The sequence below is a fragment of the Ursus maritimus genome, unplaced genomic scaffold (genome assembly GCF_017311325.1).
Source record: "Ursus maritimus isolate PB19 unplaced genomic scaffold, ASM1731132v1 scaffold_6, whole genome shotgun sequence".
Lineage (NCBI taxonomy): Eukaryota > Metazoa > Chordata > Mammalia > Carnivora > Ursidae > Ursus > Ursus maritimus.
In genome coordinates this window covers 40,874,329-40,880,328 of record NW_024426774.1, presented here as the reverse complement: position 1 = coordinate 40,880,328, position 6,000 = coordinate 40,874,329, and positions in this window count along the sequence as shown.

Genomic DNA, 6,000 nt, shown 5'->3' with positions numbered 1-6,000 from the left:
ATATATATATATATATTAAATTTTGAGTTAAAAAGCAAGTTTTGCTATACTACCCAGAGCAATATACACTTTCAACGCCATCTCCATCAAAATACCAATGACATTTTTCAAAGTGCTGAAACAAACAATCCTAAAATTTGTGTGGAACCAGAAAAGACCCCAAATCACTAAGGAAATGTTGAAAAAGAAAAACAAAGCTGGGGGCATCACGTTGCCTGATTTCAAGCTATACTACAAAGCTGTGATTACCAAGACAGTGTGGTACTGGCACAAAAACAGACACATAGATCAATGGAACAGAATACAGACTCCAGAAATGGACCCTCAACTCTGTGGTCAACTAATCTTTGACAAAGCAGGAAAAAACATCCAATGGAAACAAGACAGTCTCTTCAATAAATCGTGCTGGGAAAATTGGACAGCTATATACAGAAGAATGAAACTTGACCACTCTCTCACACCATACACAAAAATAAACTTCAAACGGATGAAAGACCTCGATGTGAGACAGGAATCCATCAAAATCAGAGGAGAATATAAGCTGTAACCTCTTCGACATCGGACACAGCAACTTCTTTCATGACACGTCTCCAAAGGCAAGGGAAACAAAAGCAAAAATGAACTTTTGGAACTTCATCAAGATAAAAAGCTTTTGCACAGCAAAAGAAACAGTCAACAAAATAAAGAGGCAACCCACGGAATGGGAGTAGGTATTTGCAAATGACACTACAGATAAAAGGCTGGTATCCAAGATCTATAAAGAACTTCTCAGACTCAATACATGAGAAACAAATAATCAAATCAAAAAATGAGCAGAAGATATGAACAGACGGTTTTCCAATGAAGACATACGAATGGCTAACAGACACATGAAAAAATGTTCAACATCTTTAGCCATCAGGGAAATTCAAATAAAAACCACATTGAGATACCACCTTACACCAGTTAGAATGGCAAAAATTGACAAGGCAAGAAACAACAAATGTTGGAGAAGATGTGGAGAAAGGGGAACCCTTTTACACCGTTGGTGGGAATGCACATCGGTACAGCCACTTTGGAAAACAGTGTGGAGGTTCCTTAAAAAATTAAAAATAGAGCTACCCTGCGACCCAGCTATTGCACTACTGGGTATTTACCCCAAACATGCAGATGTAGTGAAAAGAAGGGCCATATGCACCCCAGTGTTCATATTAGCATTGTCCACAATAGCCGAACTGTGGAAGCCGAACAGACGAATGGATAAAGAAGATGCAGTTCATATATGCAATGGAATATTACTCAGCCATCAGAAAGAATGATTACCCAACATTTGCATCAACATGGATGGGACTGGGGGAGATTATGCTCGGTGAAATAAGTCAAGCAGAGAAAGACACTTATCGTATGGTTTCACTTATTTGTAGAACATAAGAAATAGCAGGGAGATCGTTAGGAGAAGGAAGGGAAAAATGATGGGGGTGTAAACAGAGTGGGGAATGAACCACAAGAGACTATGGACTCTGAGAAACAAACTGAGGGTTTTAGAGGGGAGGGGGGTGGGGATGGGCTAGCCCAGTGAAGGGTATTAAGGAGGGCACGTATTGTGTGGAGCACTGGGTGTTATATGGAAACAGTGAATCATGGAACACCACATCAAGAACTAATGATGTACTGTATGATGACTATCATATCATAATAAAAAATAAGTAGCAAGTTTTGGGCTCATATACAAAGGAGACTATTCACATTATATTCTAAAAGATAAAAACATATTGTTATGTTATATACTATATGTATTATATATATAATATTCACATGGCTCTTAGAAAACATGTAAAGATATGACTGTTATGAACCTTGAGGTTAGAGAAAAAGGAATAAAATCAGGAAGAGATACATTCTGGATTCAACTTTATTATTCTATCCCTTAAATTTAAGATCTTACTGAGATATGGGAACAATATGAAACTAACTATATAAAATTATATGAAAGTTAATTGAATAAATTAATATTCAAATATATGGAACCTGCAGACACCTTGATCACATAATTGTGTTTTATCCATAATATCCAACTTTGATTTGTAAGGATGTGGTGGGAAATTAGTGTATTGCATTGAAAGAAAGCATGTGAGGATTAGAAGCAGTGCTTTGAATCTCCAAACTATTATTCCTTCTTCCTACTGCAGCAAGTGGGAAATTATGTGTATGTAAGAACTGGATAATTGCATTTGTGATCTCTGATTACTGGAACCAGGGCGAGATATGCTTCTTCAGTGAGGCCGTATCTATAATGAAATCACTAATTGAATCTTATTACATATACCTCTCTGCCTCAAATATGAAACATGTATTAAGAGGCTTCTAACAATACTTGAACAGCAGAGAAAATAAAATATGGCAAAGACACTCATATTTTAAACAATTTGAATACTATTGTTCTAACATTGGATAATAAGGAACATTTGCTTTTCTCCTTTATCAAAGTAGTTTATTTACTTAGTACTCATCAGTATAATTTTATTTAAAGTTTTTTTCTCTTATTTTAATAACAATATTTCCCACAGTTCTTTTCTCAGGAAGTCATATTTAGCATACATATTTTCCAAAAGCAGCCCATGAGACAGGAATGCAGGTGGGTTTTATGGGAAGTGATTTTAGGAAGGACAAGTGAAGATCAAGGTGAATGTGACAGGGAAGGAGGTTATACAGCAAAGGATAAGGTACTATTCAGGAGGTTACCACTGTGGGCAACTGGAACTTAATCCCATTAGGACTCCTCTGAAGAGAGGTAAAAACGTCTCAACACATCTCAACATTAACCAACCAAAGAATGCTAAAGCAGGTGTATTTATTTGGGATTCCAGTGCTTGTTGCTTGCTTCCAGGGCATTAATTTTTCATCAAGTCAGAGTATCTTGTGTGCACTGAGCAAATTCTCATGGCACCAGAGAAAGACTTTGGCTCCAAGAGCAGCTGAGAGACTTGAGTGCCTGAGATAGGAAACTGTAGGCAAGCAAACAATTGTTCACCATTTGTGTAGCTGAGGTGAACTCAGGGGTGCTGAGGGAAATGGAGTGAGGCATCAGTTGTAAATACCAGCCTCCCAGCCATCCTCATACCTAGCCCTTAAATTTCCCTGTTTTCCAGACTTACCCAATCTCCACACTTTGAACTTTCTTTGCTTCTCTTCCACCTACTTCAGATTTCCTGAATGACCACAGTAAATTACATCCTAAGGGGACACAAAGAAATTTTGAGAACACTGGCTTTTTCTCTGCAATAGATCCTTTTCACTGCTTTAACACCACTCAAGTTGGGAGTCACAGGATTTTATATATATATATATATATAGGTCTAGAAAATCCCCACTGAGCAAAGTGATACTCAAGAATTGACAAGACATTAAAGAATAAGGATGGAGAGATGTAAAGCACTCCCATGGATCACAGCCAAGAGACTAATAATGCAAAATGTTGAGTTACATACCCACTGTGTGCCATAAATTAAAATACTTACTGTGGCTTAAAAGATACTGTTTTTTTCTGCTTCATGGATGACTCTGATTTTCTTTCTAATGTTTTCTCCCTAACTTACTGCACTTAAGGCCAACCAGCTTCCTCGTTTTTTCTCAAACATATCAAAAATGCTTCTGCTTCTGTACTTGCCTTTTTTCTCCCTTCACCTGGAACTCTGCAAGACTTTCCAAGACTCCTTCCAGTTTGTGTACATTATTCAGAATATTGTTTGAAAAATCACCTTTTCCAGGAAGTCTTCTTGATTTTGTCATAAAAATAACACCTCTGAGATGACTCCAAATCCCCTTTCCCTCATTTATTTTTCTCTACATGTAGACAACAGATTTGTTTGTTTGTTTGTTTTTACCACTTGTTATCTGTGTCACCCATCTTGAATGTAAACTACTTCTCAGGAAAGACATTCCTTTTTATTTGCTCTTGTATTCCCAGTAGTTAGTATCTTAAACATAGTTACTTAATAAATATTTGTGATAAATAAACATAGCACTTCCTAGTAGGTCCCTTGTTTGTATTAATATATACCACCTGTATGTTTTGTCTTCCCCTATGGAGGGTCTGTGTTTAATTTGTTTTTATCCCTGAGACAAAATGTAGACTCTAGTTCATGTAATTATTCAGTTTTGAATGCATTAGTCAAGACCCTAAAAAGGTAATAGATGTTCATACAGTTGAGGTCAGCATGATGTGAGCTATCATTAGAAACAAGCTTTAGGTGTAAAACTCTTCTTAGTGGAGTCTCACTTCTCTCATTAAATGCATAGTGCCTTTGTGTGACAACCCAGCTAGTATATTAAGACAGAATTGCTTAATTGTTCATATTGGAAATAATGTCCTCTAGATTCATGAAGACTTGTTGTTGTTGTTTTCCTGGTGTTCTAAGTGGTTTTGTGGTTTTTATTTTGTTTGTTTGGTCTTATATTGAGTTCTAAATATAGTAAAAACCCTCATCTGCATCATAATAAAAATCCCAGAAAGGTATTTTTTGAATATCAGCAAGCTGATTCTAAGATTTATATAATGATTTCGTGTTAAATAGCTAACACAAAATTGAGGAAAAACAAAGTTGGAGGACTGACACTATCCTATTCAAGATTTCTATAAGGCAGTAGTAATCAAGATAGTGTAGTATTAGTGAACAAACAGACAAACAGATCAATGGAGAAGAACAGAGAGCTCCGAAATACACCAGCATAAATATAGTCAGCTAATTTTTGAAAAAGAAACAAAGGCAATACAATGAAGCAAAGACACACTTTTCAACACGTGGTGCTGGAACAATAGACATCTACATCCAAAAATAAAAAAAAAAAATTAAAAAAATGAATGAGTCCAGATCTGTCTGTACCTTATACCCTTCAAAAAAATTAACTCAAATGGATGATAGACCTAAATGTAAAATGCAAAACTATAAAAGTCCTACAAGATAACAAAGGAGAAAATCTAGATGGCCTTGGCTATGATGATTACTTTTTGGATACACCCCCAAAGGCATGGTCCATAAAAGAAATAATTGATTAGCTAGACTTCATTAAAATTAAAAAGTTCTGCACTGTAAAAGACAATGTAAAGAGATTGAGAAGACAAGCCACATACTGGGGGAAAAATATTTACAAAAAGCACATTTGATAAAGTTCTGTTATCCAAAATATACAAAAACTTTTAAAATTCAACAATAATATTGAAACAAACAACCTGATTTAAAAATAGACCAAAGACCTTAGACACCTCACCCAAGAAGACATACAGATGAAAAATAAGCATATGAAAATATACTTCACATTTTATGTCATCAGGGAAACACAAATTAAAACAAGATGCCAGTCTACACCTATCACAATGGCCCAATTCCAGAACACTGACAACACCAAATGTTGGTGATGATATGGAGCAACAGGAACTCTCAATCATTGCTGCTGGGAATTCAGAATGGTATAGCCACTTTGAAAGACAATTTGGCAGTTTATTATAAAACTAAACATAATCTTACCATGTAATCCAGCAATAGAACTCTTTAGTGTTCACCCAAAAGAGTTGAGAAATTAAGCCAATAGAAAACTAGCATATAAACATTTATAGCAGCTTTATTCATAATTGTGGGAACCCTTGGAAACAACCAAGATGTCCTTCGGTAGGGGAATAGATAAACTGTGTTACATCCAGACGGTGGAATATTATGCAGTATTAAAGATAAATGAGCTATCAAGCCACGAAAAGACATGGAAGAAACTAAAATATATTTTACTGAGTGAAAGAAGAGAGTGTGGAAAAGATTACATACCATATGATTCCAACTGTATGACATCCTAGAAAAGGTGAAACTATGGAGACAGTAAAGAGATCAGTAGTTGCCAGGAGTTAGGGACCAGGATAAGAGTTGAAATAAAGAGGTAGAACACAGAAGATTTTTAGTGTGGTGAAAATATTCCGCATTATACTATAATAATGAATACATACCATTATACTTTTTTCTAAACCTGTAGAAT